Raw genomic sequence first — 13,597 nt, forward strand, 5'->3', positions numbered from 1 at the left:
TTCCTTCAGTTGTTCCGTAGCAAAATATTTCCCAAGTGCAGATAAAACCAAGATTTTTTACAAGAGTCTTAAGCTGCAGCCAGAGGAGGTTCAGGTTGGACATAGAAGGAATTTCTTCACAGAAAGAGTGATTTGACATTGGAAGGGGATGCCCAGGGAGGTTTGGAGTCCCCATACCTGGAGGTGCCCGAGGGAAGGCTGGATGTGGCACTCAGGGCTCTGGGCTGGGGACAAGGTGGGGATGGGGCACAGCTTGGACTGGATGTTCTCAGAGGGCTTTTCCAACCTCATTGACTCTGTGATGCACAAACCAGTGTTACCCACGGCTGCTGCCGGGCCATGTGCCATCCGAAGGAGGGATTACTCCCACCTCCGATGTCCATATACCCGTAGCACGGCCTGTGTGGAGCCACGGGGAGGACGCTCTCGTCTCCACTCCACAACGCCCTGCGCGTTACCTCCGGCAAGCCAGGCGCATGTTTGGCTCGGGGAAGGTGGCGGGGTGCCGAGGGGCTTGGGGGGCGGTGCAAGGGGAAGGGGAGCGGGCAGGGCCGGGCAGGGCCAGCCCGGAATAGCCCGGAATAGCCGGGAATAGCCGGGAATAGCCCGGAACGGCCCCGAGGCTCCCGCCCTGAGGGGTCGGCACGGAAGGCGCCCCCTGGCGCCCGCCCTGCGCGCGGCACCCCGCGGCATCGATGACATCACCTCTCTGCGCAAAGAGCCGCCCGCCGATTGGCGAAAGGCAGGAGCGGGTCCAGCCAATAGGCGGCGTGCAGGGCGGCAGGCCGCGCTGACGTGCTGCTCGGCCGTGCGGGGGTTTATTTTGCTTTGGGCCGCTCCGGCCGCCGCCATTAGAGGAGCGCGGGCAGAGCCTCCCCCCCCCGCCGCGCCAAGTGGGAGCGCCCGCGGCCGCGGCAGCCGCGGCGCCTCGGGAGAGACCATGTCGTGAGCGGGGGGGGAGCGCGGGAGGGGGGGGGGGGGCGGCGCGGGGCGCAGGCGGCTCCCAGTGCTCCGAGCGTGTTCCTGAGGGACTGAGGGACGGATCCCGGCGGAGAGGTAAAGCCCCTGTGCTCTCATTGCCCTCCTCAGGCAGCGCTGCAGGACGAGGGGGCGCGGGGGGAACGGGGGCGAGCTGAGCCGTAGTCGACCGGGGACCCGCTGCGGGGTCGGGGGGGCTATGAGGAGGCGCCTCCGGCGCGGCCCCGGATCCCGCTGCGATCGGTGTCCCGCGTGGAACAGCTTGCTGAGGGCAGGCAGGCTGGCACAGCGTCCGTACAAAGGCAGGAAACTCGGATTTTTTCTCCCGTGGTTGCTGCTCCGGACCCCGGGCTGTGGTGCCTTAGTGTGCCTGGTGAGATCATGCCTGTGCTGCCTCCCTCCCACTTCTTCCCACCCTCCTGCTTTGATTTTGTTCGTGGTCGGATGTGCCTGTGTGGATCTGCACGCGGTGGTGGAGTAGGTGATGGGAGTGATGGGCTGTGTCTGTGGATTTTGGGTAGCAGAACTTCCATGGTATTGCCTGTCCCATCCTTGGAAGTGTATAAGGCCAGATTGGACGGGGCTTGGAGCACCCTGGGGTAGTGGAAGGTGTCCCTGCCCATGGCAGGGGGTTGGAACAAGATGATCTTTAAGGTCTCTTCCAGCCCAAACCCCTCCGTGATTCATTCTGTGATCACCTCTTGTCGATGCTTTATCAGAAGTAAAGTACAGTGTGAGAAGTATTTCAAAATCGAGCTCGTCTTTGGGAACCGAAGTCCAAACAAAAATTAGGAAAGTTGGATTAAGGAGCGAGGCAGACCTTGGTAATCCACGCTGCCAGCGCCTCCCTGTCTGCCTTCACGGTCCCAGACTGCAGCAGCTTCCTGGCAGGATAAGATAAACTTGTCTGCGGAGGTCATGGATGTGTCTGTGAGTCCTTCGGATGTGTCTGTGAGTCCTTCCTTGGGAGTGACAGGAGCAGCCTGTCCCCACAGCAGTCACCGCTCCCTCGGGAGCGGCGGGTGGGAGAAATGATGGAGAAGATGGATCCGGGTGTCCTGCACGGCTGGCACAGCCCGGCTGCTGAGAACTTTCTGCTGCCACGGTGACTTTCAGCCATGGCAATAATGACAACTTTTTCTGGAATTCTTGGGGGTTGATGTAGTAAACAAACGTTGTTTGACGGGCTTTGTGCTGTGCTTGAACAGTCTCTGCTCGCCAGCTGCCTGCGGTGTCACAAGTGGTGGAGCTGGCATGTGAGTTTAGTGCTTTCATGCGTTTGTTGGGGCAAAAATTGAAAGGTGAGATGTCTTCTGTGTAGTTACTCCCTCTTTCTCTTCTTACGGCTCACTGTTGTGAGCAGAACCTTTTTACAGTAGTTCAGGAGAGATTTGTTGTAATCAGTTTTGTTTTTCCATCTGCTTATCGGTCTCACAGAAGAGATTTGTGAGGCTTATTTATTTCTCCCCCCCTTTTTCAGTAGTTACTCAGAGGAGGGGAGGCAGGTGAGCAGCAGGAGGTGTTCTGGAACTCTTTTGCTGGCCTCCTTCTGAAGCCCAAGCTGAGTTGGTGTTTCAGCATATGGAAGCTGGCATGTCATATGTGAAGGATCACCTCTGGTTTAAGTCTGTCACAGCATTCAGAGGAATAAAGCCTTTGGATGTGTTGCATTTCATGGGATTTGTGAAACTAATTATGTGGTGTAGTTCTCTTGAAAGAAAAAGAAATTGCTACCTTTACTTTCCTTCTGCTGCTTAAGCAAGGGCAGGCAGGTAGGGGTGACACTGGTGAGGCTGTCATCTGTTCCTGAGGAGCTGTGCCTATTAGCATTCTCTCAGAAGTATAATTACAAATATTAATGTAATTGGAATGCTGAGTGGCACAAAAGCATCAACGGGGTTCATCACAGGAGCGTGACTTTAATTGGGGACTAATTCCAGCTCAGAATGGGTCAAGGGGACATTTTTAGCTTTGTGTGTGGCCTTTCTCATTGTATGTTGTTTGACCTGTAAATTCCTCGGGGACAGGAATTCCCACCCGTCTTTGCTGCCCTTTGCAAGAAGGATCTGTAAATAAGTCAGAAGTGTAAGTAGGAAATACTTTACTGATTGAATGGGAGGTTATTTTTAATCCAGTCAATCAAATAATCAAATGTTCTCTCAGGCTCTTTAAAGTGAGATTTACTGGCTCCTTCATGTGGTATTAACTTGGGTGTTAATGTTTCTCTTTCCAGCTTCTCTTTGCCATATCAGTTCTAGCACAACTTCAGATCAATACATTCCTTGTCGTGATGTGCTCTCTGCTAATCACAGCAAAGCATTTAAACTGCTACTGCCAGTTCTCTTAATAATCTCATGCCCTTTCCTCCCCCCAAAATTTGAAGACTGGGTTATTTTGGGCTGTTCAAAATTGATGTCAACAAGTAATCCTCAGTTTAACTAGATGAATTATGATCCACAGTCTCCTGGTACTAAAATGGAACTAAACTTTAGTTTGGCAGCTGAAAATGGCTGGCTTAGCTGTAACAGAGTTTTTAATTTTTTATTTTTTTTAAATAGTATTATGTATGAGGAGGGAAACAAGGCAAAGTTGATAATTTTTTTCAACACAGCTGATGAAGAGTTTGCCATTTCCCTGGTCAGATGGTGTAACTTGGTAAAATCAGTTTAGTAACATGGATAATTGTAACTTTGTCATGTCAGTTGAATGGAATTTATTACACCTTAAAACTTTTGTCTTCAAATTAAGATTTCATACATTTGGGATCCAGACACTTTGCTGGTACTTTTCATAGCATTTCTTGTGTAGCTGTCATTGCTTCAGCTTGCACAGGATTGTGACTGTGCTCATTTTTACATCATTGGTGGCTGGAGTACAGCTGCTCTATCTAGTTAATTTTTTTGGAGCTTTCTTGATGCTCAGGATTTATAATTAACCTCTCTGGGGTCTACCAGTTAACATGCTTTAAAAGAAAAACTGTCATACTTCAACAACCATTCTGAGAGTGTGTTAATCTACAATAATATTTATGATTTTGTGTTTCCTTCTTTTGTGGCATAGGCAGGTGTTCAGGAGCTCTGTACTCAAACTGGAGCTTCGTCCATTTGGCATTTTTTCAAAACAACTTTTTTTCCTCTGCTTTTGTCCCATTGATGCAGAAACTCACTTTGGTGTAGACCAGGGAGAGGAGAGGTGTGGAAGGGATGGAGCAGGAAATGAGGGCAGTGAGGTTTGAGCAGGGAACTGTCTTCAAGAGGGGCTGATATGGAGTCCCTGGTACAAGAAAGCAGAAGGAATAGTAGATTTTTTACAAGGAACATGGGCAGGTAATACAGTGGAAACATTGGTAGTGACTGGTATGTGCAGAGCATCTTGCCTAGGAAGCAGCCACATTTGCAGCCCTTTTGCATTTTCTGCTGTACAGGAGATATAATGAAGTTGGCATTTTTTCCTTTGGTTATTTGGGTTTGTCTTGATGTAATCTCTCCTGCTTGTTCTTAAGACAAGGATACTACTGTGTTGTTTGTTGTTGTTGTTTTTTGTTTGTTTATTTTTATTATGGTCTATTAAGTTGGGTTATTTTTTTCCTAAGAATGGCTTGCAAATTTTAAATTAAGGACTGTTTTTACTACTAAGAGAAATGCTGGAGATGACACAGGATTTAAGATCTTAAAGTTCAGAACTGAGTTGAAAATACCTGAAGTGCTGAGAACAAGGTACAAAGTGAAAATAGACATGTAACCTGCTGTCCAGGGAATGTGGGGCTGGAAGGATGGGCTTGTGTTTGCTTTGGCACGTGGAAATTGGGCTGTGTAAGTAGGACTTGTGTCTGGAACTGTGACTGGTGAGCAAGGAGGCTGCAGTCTTCTCCTCTTGCCCTCCCTCCTGCTGTGCCACAAGCCAAGGCACGGTGCTGTTTTATTTGGGTTATGTTTGCCATTACTTCTGTAATAAAATGTTAAGGTTTCAAAATCCTCCATCTGGTTCTTTGACTTCAGTTTGATTTAGCATCTGGTCCTGAGAAGCTGTTTTTATTAAAACAGAGAAAGTTTGGGTTACTGAGGAGTTTGTGGGCATTAAGAAACTTTGGTGTGTTTGTTTTCTTGGTAACTTCTACATATTCAGGAGTTGGGGTTCCTGAGCTAAAGAAAACTGTTAGAACCATGATTTCTATGACTCTGGAAGGAAAAACTTGAGTGTTGTTTTTTTGTTTGTTTGGGGGTTTTTTGTGTATGTGTAGGTTGGTTTTCTTTTTCAGTGTATTAGAACTGTTTTAATCAGTAATCTTTCTCTGACTTTGAATTTACACACACTTTTATAGGTCCACTCATTTAAAAACTCTGTGGTTCTTGGTGCAGTCAGTTGATTATCTGGAAAGAAAAACATCTGTCATAAATCTCATAAATGTGTGTAATTCCAGCAAAAAATAGGAAGTTTGTTTGATGATTGTTGGTTTATGAGGAATTCTTTTTTTATGGTTGTTGGAACCATAAGTGCACTGTGAGAGCTTGACTTGTGGCTAATGGGCTTGAAAGTATTCTTTGAGTCTCCAATCATCCTCCCAATATCTAAGCAGGGATCTGTAGAGACAGCTGGCATGTTTATTCCTTGCTGTTATTTCAGTACTCCCCTGGAACAACCTCAGTCTACAGGTCTTGGGTTCAAGAAGTGTTGATGATCTACTTTTGGTTTTACTGGTTCTCAGTGCTCTGGTAAGTCAGGAGTGTTCTGTCCTGGACTTTGTTTGTCATTGACATCATCTGACAGATGGGCCATGGGGTTCAGGTTTTACCTGCAAAGGCTTCCCCTTACTGGGTGCCTGCTGAGAAGCTCATTTTCACCTTGCTGAAGGGCTCAGACGGGCTGCTGGACTAGTTACTTTTTTATTTTTGACCTCCCCAATTACTATTTAGCTGTGCAGGGATAAAAAGAAATGTCACCTCATTGCTTTTAAAAGGCTTATTTAAAGAAGGTTGTTCAGTGTTGCCTTTAGTAGAAACTTACTCCCACTCCAGAGCCTGTTATTACTGTTTTAGAGCTGTTACTCTGAAACTTTCCAGGAGTGCAGAGTACCCTGCAGTGATTAACTCAGAGATATGCATTGTGACCAAAATACAGATTGCTAATCGTATGGTTTAAAAAAATGCAATTACAAAAAAACCAAAATACCTGGTGTAAGTGTCTTTAGAAGGAGTTTGGATTTGTTTTTCCTGTGGTATTTGGTACTGGTTCTTTGCACTGTGTTAAGCAGCAGCATCCACACTGGTGGACTTTGTGTGCTGTGATAATAGCATTTTTGCTACTATTTTTTTCTTTTTCCCTCTTTTTGATACTTTGCTCTTCCTAAAATGCTGGCAAGGCAGCATTTTAGGATAAAATGAGTGTAGCTTGTTTGGCTCACTTGAGCTGGGACTTGCCTGAAGTGTATTCCAATTGCAAATGCTTTCACCAAAGACAGTCCTTGGCTGTGTCTGAATGTGGCTTGTCATTAATTCGGAGCAAACTGCCCCATAGTGGGTGCTGAGCGTGTGTTTCCATGTTTCCTTTGGAGGCAGGTGGTTTTCCTCCTCCCAATGGTGACTGCCTGTGTAGCCCTGCTCTAATTTATGGTCAGCCAGTATTGAGGAGGTCCAGGGGATAATTACAAGAAAATGTACAAGTCTTGGTATAATGTTCCTGCTGTTGGACAGGTTTAAGTGTTTCAGGGTTTTGATGTCTGACTCCACAGTGTGTTTTCAGTCCGAGCGTGACATCTGGTTTTCCTCCTTGTGTGTGAGGATGGCTGAGAGCTAAACAAAAGTGAGTCTGGTGTTTGAGGCACAGTCTAAACACAGATAAACTGTTTTTGTATTTGACCTCACTTTTTATAAAGAAACATCTTGTTCAGCTTCTGTACTTTGTCCAAGGCTAATGTCTTTTTTAAAAAAAAAAGTTTTAACAGTTCTTTTGTTTTATTGTGTGTGTTTGTTACTGTAGATCTTAAGTCAGTATTCATCTGTTGCTATTCATGGTCAGATTCATTAAACGCTGCTGGCTGTATTTATGCAAATCTTCTATCATAGCTCATTATTTTAAGTAATTTTGCTTGGGTTTTGATTAGTATTGTGTGGGAGATGCTGTGCATTATGTAACTGTTAAACTGCTTACCCTTGTTTGCCCAAATGGTGTTGGTTTCTAAGCAGTCGTATTTAGTCCATCCTAATGTGTAACATCTCATCTGGACAGTCATTCACTTTTAATTGAGCTTAAAACAAAAGCACAACCCTGACAAAGAAAGAGAATTGAACTGCAAGCTGCTGCTACTGGGTTTTTATAGGTTGTTTTCATCAGTTAAGATTTTCCTGGCTTTTAGTCACAAGTGTAATAGAGCTAGATGGAGTTTGACCCATTTGAGATGAGTAATGAATCAAATGCAAACTTGCACCATGCAAATTGCACAAGAGGGTTAACTGTAGTGGCTAAGAGCACAGAAATGGTTCAAGACATAAACATTAAAATAAAAATAAAGACAGCAGAAAGAGAAAATGTTTACTATTCTCAAATATCTGTTAATTCTGTAATGAGTTTCCAGCTTTTGCAGACACATGCGTTTACATTAAGTTGTAGACCTAAAGTTCATTGTCAGTCTTGTATTTCAGATGTCTCCAAAGATCAGAAACCTCCCAGATGTTTTCATTCTTAGTGCATGGAGCATTAGCAGAATTGGACATCCTCTTGCATTAAAGCTGCATATCAATTCTTTTTCTTATGAAAAGTCAGCAGTTGGGTTGGAAGTGTGAATAGAATATTGAAAAGAAAGCTGAAGCAAAATCAGCGTAATTTTTCTGAATACCATAAATACCTAATAAAGTAGATTTAAGAGGCTTTGAAATGAGATACGAATCCATAAAGCAGAATGAAAACAATTTTTTATTAATTTTATGTAAATGAAACCCATCTGAATTCACCCAATGAACACTTCTGAATGTGTACAGAAGTTAATTCTTACTTTCTTGCTTTTTTTGGTTAAGAGAACTGTGTTTCTTGCACTGTGTTTCTTTGTGAGAGCTGAAGTCTCCTGGATTTTAACTCATTCCCCACTTATAAAAGTTTTAGGTAGTGAGGCAGATCATACCTAAAAATCTGCAGTAAGGAGTATTTTTGGTGATCTGGACTGTCAAAACTGAAGAAAATGTTAAAAGTCACTTAATATGCTAGATTGAAAATACTTTCATTGGAACTGTGTGACTGTTTACAGTTTTTTTTTCTCATGCACCATTACTGCTGTAGTTTATAAATTGTGTTGTGATGTGTATGGGAGTGATTGGGTCTTCAGTGGAATTCAGATTTGTGGCAGTCTGAGCTGGATGATTCTTCTCTTTAGAAGTGCTGGGGGGAGCAGAGGAGCAGCTCCCCTCCTCGGGAGAGCAGAGGTGGTCTGTGTGTGTTTGGAGCAGCCCTGAGGATGGGAGGATGATGCAGACAGAGCCTCCCGACCCTGCTTGTATCTGTTTGGTGGGAGGGTTTCTGGTTTTCTGCATTCTGTGGCTGCTGCAGTCTGGGTCCGGTTCCTGCTGTCGGCACTGCACACAGCCAGCTGGTGTTCTTCAAGGAAATCAACATTTCCCATGTAAAACCCCCACCTCGCAGAGCAGCTTGCAGAAAATTATTCCAGTGCTCTTTTGCTGAGATGACAGGGTGTTTTCTCCTTTTTGTTGCTCTCTTTGGGACTGAAGCATTGCCTTTTTAAAGAGCTGTCCTAACAACCAAAGCAAACTGTGCTTGTTTGTTAAATTCCTTGCTTCAGCGTGTTTGGGCTAATGCAGAAAATGCTTCTATGTTTGTGGCTTCACAATAATCTTTCCATTCTTTGTTATATTACATAGATACTACTGCAAAGCTTCCAGATTCAGTGCTGATCTGATCTGTTTGTTCCATTGACAGGGTCAGGGTTCTTAATTTTATTAAAATTAATTTGAGGAGATGACAATGGAGCTTATTGTTAGTTCCGTCAAACTACTGAAGCCAAGGTTCAAGCTTTCTGCTTTTAATATACTGATCTGTGGAGGCTTATACTGAATTATTGAGAAAGAAGAGCAAATACCTGAAGGTAGAGCAAGTTTGGTAAGGTAAGAGAAGAAAGTCAGTAAATGTCCACCTTGGAAAATAAAACTAGGATTTGTGAAAGGTTTTACTTCTATACTCCTGAAGTGCTGTATTAATAGATTTTGCATTTGGTTATAGAGATCCCTTTCTTTCAGAAAAAGGTACTTCTCCTTATTGTGTTCATCTGAAAAGTTGCTTTAGCATTTTTTAAAATAAAGAAACCAGCCTGCCTTTCTTTTTGGAGCAGCCTGTGAGAGGCAGCTGCAGGGGGGAAGGAGAGAGGTTCTTGATTTGCCTTGCAAGTCTTGCTGAAGACTGAAGCTGGCACCTTGGGCTCCCTTTTTCCTGTAAACACAAAAGCAGTTTTATTTGAAAATCCATAGACATGAACAAAGTGAATTGGAGGTGGGAACACTGATTTGCTTGGCGTGGTTACATAAGGTTTCAGCCAGCACAGATGCCAGCACCATCCCAGCAAAAATCTGTGGTGTTGACTGGTCTAAATCAGCATCTGGCCTGTTTGCAGGGAGGGCTTGATGGTTTAATGAAGTGGAGATCCATATTGTTCCTTGTTTGAGCCAAGGGAAAAACAACTTCTGGACACGGCAAATCATTAGATTGAGGGAGTGTAATGTATCCTGTCATAAAAGTGGTATTTGAGAACTTCTTTGTTTCTTCCCAGTTTGTGTGAGCTGTTTGGTATTTTCCTGTGCACCCAAAAAGAAGAATGTTCTTAAAAATTGAAGCAAAGCAAAAAAAAACCAACCAAAACTGGTCATTCTAGGTCACCTTTTACAACTGACTTCATGTAGTAAAAGGGTGATCTGATAAGGTTTTGATTATTTTTTTTTTGTTTAGTTGGTTTTTTTGGTTCTGGTGGGGTTTTTTTTGTGTTTTTCTGGTTTGGTTTTTTTTTTCCTTATTTATCAGAACTTAATATATTTTTCTCTTCAGTGTATTGAGTTACTCTACAAGTATGTCCAGAAGATACTCAGCACGTTGTCTAAAGTGATCAACTGGAATTTGTTTGAAGTTTTGTGGGTTTTAATTTCTTGTCTGCTCGTGCTTTTTGGACATAAAGGCATGCACCTGCACTTCACAGTCACTGTGTTGCTATTGCTCTGTCAGAGGAGGTGCTCTGTGATTCAGCTTCTCCTCTGTGAGGAATCTAAAATAACAAGCTGACTTGAAAACAGAGTCAAAGAAGTAATTGGGAAAAAATGTAATAAGCTTCAAACTGCTGTGGCTGGATGGCGATGCTGTATCATCAGTAAATCATAGAAGCACAGAGTGGTCTGAGTTGGAAGGGACCTTAAAGCTCATCTTGTTCCAATGCCCTGCCATGGGTAGGGACACCTTCCACTATCCCTGTTGCTCCTTGGCTACTTCAGGGATCCAGGGGCAGCCACAGCTGCTCTGGGCAATCTGTGCCAGGGCCTCTCCACCCTCACAGGGAATAATTTATTCTTAATACCTAATCCAAACCTACTCCCTTTCAATGTGAAGCCATTTCCCCTTGTCCTGCCACTGCAGTTCCTGATGTAAACAAATGGGGTGGGTCTGGTGCCTGTGACCTCCAGCTCTGCTCCCACCAGGCCCATCTATGGTAGCTACCGTGGTGGGTAGAATTGGAGGTCAGATCAAGTAAAAAACAGTAAAACAGTAAAAAACCCCCAGTGCTGAATTTCTTCACTGTATTTGATGTTGGCAGAGCTGTCAAGAAAGAGAAATTGTGTTGCTCTCTTGAGCCTTTTTATGTTCTTTACTTCATAATAACCCGAGGCCTTATGTTTGGAGGTGGTGAGCTTATATCTCAGAGGCTTTCAAAGCTGCACATACTCAGCCTCTCTAAGAATTATGTCTGTGGGTATCTGCTTTTTAAGGGGCACAGAAGATAATTGCAGCTAAAAAGCTGATCTTGTGATACCTATGAAAGCTTTCCTGTAACATGGGATGTCCTGAGCTATTTTGTTTCCTGAGTAGTATCTCAGTACTTGTTTAGATTGTTTTTGCAGCCAGCTGCTTTCCAGCTGGAGCTGCAATCTCCTTTCCCAGTCTTAATATCACTAAAATAGATGATGTCTTGTTTTCATGCCCCATCCCAAATGTGGGTTGGGATTTGTCTGCAGTGGGAACTGCTTTATTTAGGGCCTTACAAACCAGGGCAGGGAAAGAAACCCATGTACAGTTACAGATACCCATCACAGACTGTTTATAGATTTGATGGGAAGCATGCATCACCTACTCCAACCAAACTAACTTCTGCTCCAGTAGGAATTATTCTCAAGCATTGGAGTATTGGGACAGCCACTTTTGGTGGTCCTTGGTAGCACAGTCTGTTGGTGGCAGTGGGCAGGTGCATGGGCAATGTGCTCTTGCCTTCTGTATTCTGAAAACCCTGTTCAACTCTCCCATGTTTCTAACTACAAAACATTAATTCCTAAAAACCCTCTACTGTTTCTAGAGAGAAGAAGCTTATTAATAATGTGATGAAAAACCTTATTTTGGGAATTGAGGGAAAAGCTTGGACCAAATGGAATAGATAAATCTAGTGTCTAGTGTACTCATATAGGAGGTGCTTTGGCAAAGTAGAGAAATTTTTTTTCCTTAAAATTCCCAAAAAGTCTTCCTTGCAAAGTCACCTTTAGTAAAATCAAATTAACTTTCTATTCTCCTGTATATATGTATTTTCACTTACTGTATTCTCCTGTATATATGTATTCTCCTGTATATATGCATTTTTCCCTTACTTTGTCACAGATATGGGGCACCTGGTATGATCCAGCTCCCTTTTTCCCCATTATACATGTGCATGGACATCTGTCAGGAATGGTGGAGGGGAAGCAGCAGGAAATGTGATTGCCTTTTCAGCACATTCCTCAGTGTGACACAGTTTTATAATGCAGAGGTGGGAGTGAAGTGCTCTGCAGGCTGTTCAAAGCAGTACTGTGGAACTCGAGCTTTGAGGGAGCTTTCTGTGTTCCTGATTGCTCCTGAGCTTTCATGCAGCATAAATATGGATTGCTATGGAAAAGGATAGTGCTGCCCTCTCCTCTGTCCCAGCCATGCGATAGCCCCTCATTCATGCAGCCACCTGATCTGCTGAATAGATCACTTGAGCTCTTGGAAAAAACCCATGTTCAGTGCTGGAGTCCTCAGGAGGAGATAGTAGGAGTAAGGCTGACAAATTTAAGTAGAAGTTTCAGCTATGCCTTGATAGAGCAAGGTGTGTGTGTGGAGGTATTTCAGTGAAGAATGTACTAACTCATAAAACACTGGCTAATTGGGGAACAGGTATTGACTAATTTTTGGGTTGATGTGTCTAATTTGCATTTAATCCTGTTGTGCAGCTTGTGAGTTTTAGTTTCCTAGGCTCTGGGTGGTTTTGTTACCTGAGAGAGTAGCAATATGATAAATAAGTGTCGGTTAAGTGATGTGACAAGGTTGTATTTAACCAGGTTTGCATTTTCTAAAGCAGCACTTTGTTGAGTTTTACACACTGGGTGACTCTGGGGTAAGGGAGGAAATGCTGTGTACGTTTGTCTGTTTGTCCTTTATCTACCTGCCTCACCCTTTCCCTCTATTATGCTCTCTACACAAAGCTTTTTCTGCCTTTCCCATCCAAAGTTTCAGATTGCAGTGAGAGTGTTCATGGATGTTTTGGTGTGAGTTTGTTTCTTGGATCTACTTCTTTTACTTCAGCAGATTGACCACTTGTGTGGCCACTGGTTTTTTATAAATATTGGTTTATTTTTACCAGTCTCTCGTGGCCTCAGCAGGTCATGACTAGGTTTAACTGAGTAAATTGGGATTACAATAGGTGTGGCATTTAATAATTAACTTTCTGGTTACTCAGGTCCAGTAGGAAATCCGTAATGAGTCTGTTTTCATTTTGTTTACAGGAATAGTTATCTGCTTAGTCTCATCCTTCATATTCGGCAATCTGAAGAAAAGGTCTGAGCCAGCATGAAGACAGAATCCCCTCTTCATTAGAGAAAAAGTGAGTTGGAATTGGGTTGAAACCTCAATTTGTAGCATGAAAATACTGTCTTAGCCTGCCAACACACAGAGCTTGTGCTTGCTTTCAAGTGACATTTTCACTTCGTAACGCTACTGATATGGGTGATGTTCAGTCAAGACCTAGTCTTGGTTAAGCACATTTCTAAAATTTTCCAATTCTAAGTATTTTATGTAAATTCCAACGCCCTCTTTTTCTGAAAGAGCTGCTTACTCAGTGTGTAACTGCCCACCTGATACACTCTGTCCTTCCAAATCCTGTGAGGTCTGTTACAGGACCTAGACTTTGTGTTCCTTTTCTTGTACTGCTGTATGCATATTGAGTTTTTTCTTAATAATTTAATATTTATAACGTGTTTCTGTAGCTGTATTGGTCATTTTCCTAGTATTCTCAGTCCTTAATGGGTATTTTGAATTTGTTTGGAAGTTTCTGTGCAAATTTGAAGAGTTTCAGAAATGCAGTACTGAGGTTTTTTTCTCATTTTTGCACTAGTAAATCCCGAAATCTGCATGTAAA

At 43.5% G+C, this 13,597-nt stretch overlaps 1 protein-coding gene across 3 annotated transcripts in view; it reads left to right on the plus strand.

Moving 5' to 3' along the window:
- The first annotated feature begins 816 nt into the window (after nt 1-816).
- Nucleotides 817-13,597, plus strand: part of ZRANB1 (zinc finger RANBP2-type containing 1) — a 44,496-nt gene continuing 31,715 nt past the window's right edge. For all 3 annotated transcript variants that reach the window (XR_009487234.1, XM_059852198.1, XM_059852197.1), the window contains exons 1-2: nt 817-1,056; nt 12,966-13,063. The gene's annotated coding sequence lies outside the window, so the exon portion shown is untranslated. The remainder of the gene's footprint in view (nt 1,057-12,965; nt 13,064-13,597) is intronic.

This window comes from Haemorhous mexicanus, chromosome 7 (genome assembly GCF_027477595.1).
Source record: "Haemorhous mexicanus isolate bHaeMex1 chromosome 7, bHaeMex1.pri, whole genome shotgun sequence".
Taxonomy (NCBI): domain Eukaryota; kingdom Metazoa; phylum Chordata; class Aves; order Passeriformes; family Fringillidae; genus Haemorhous; species Haemorhous mexicanus.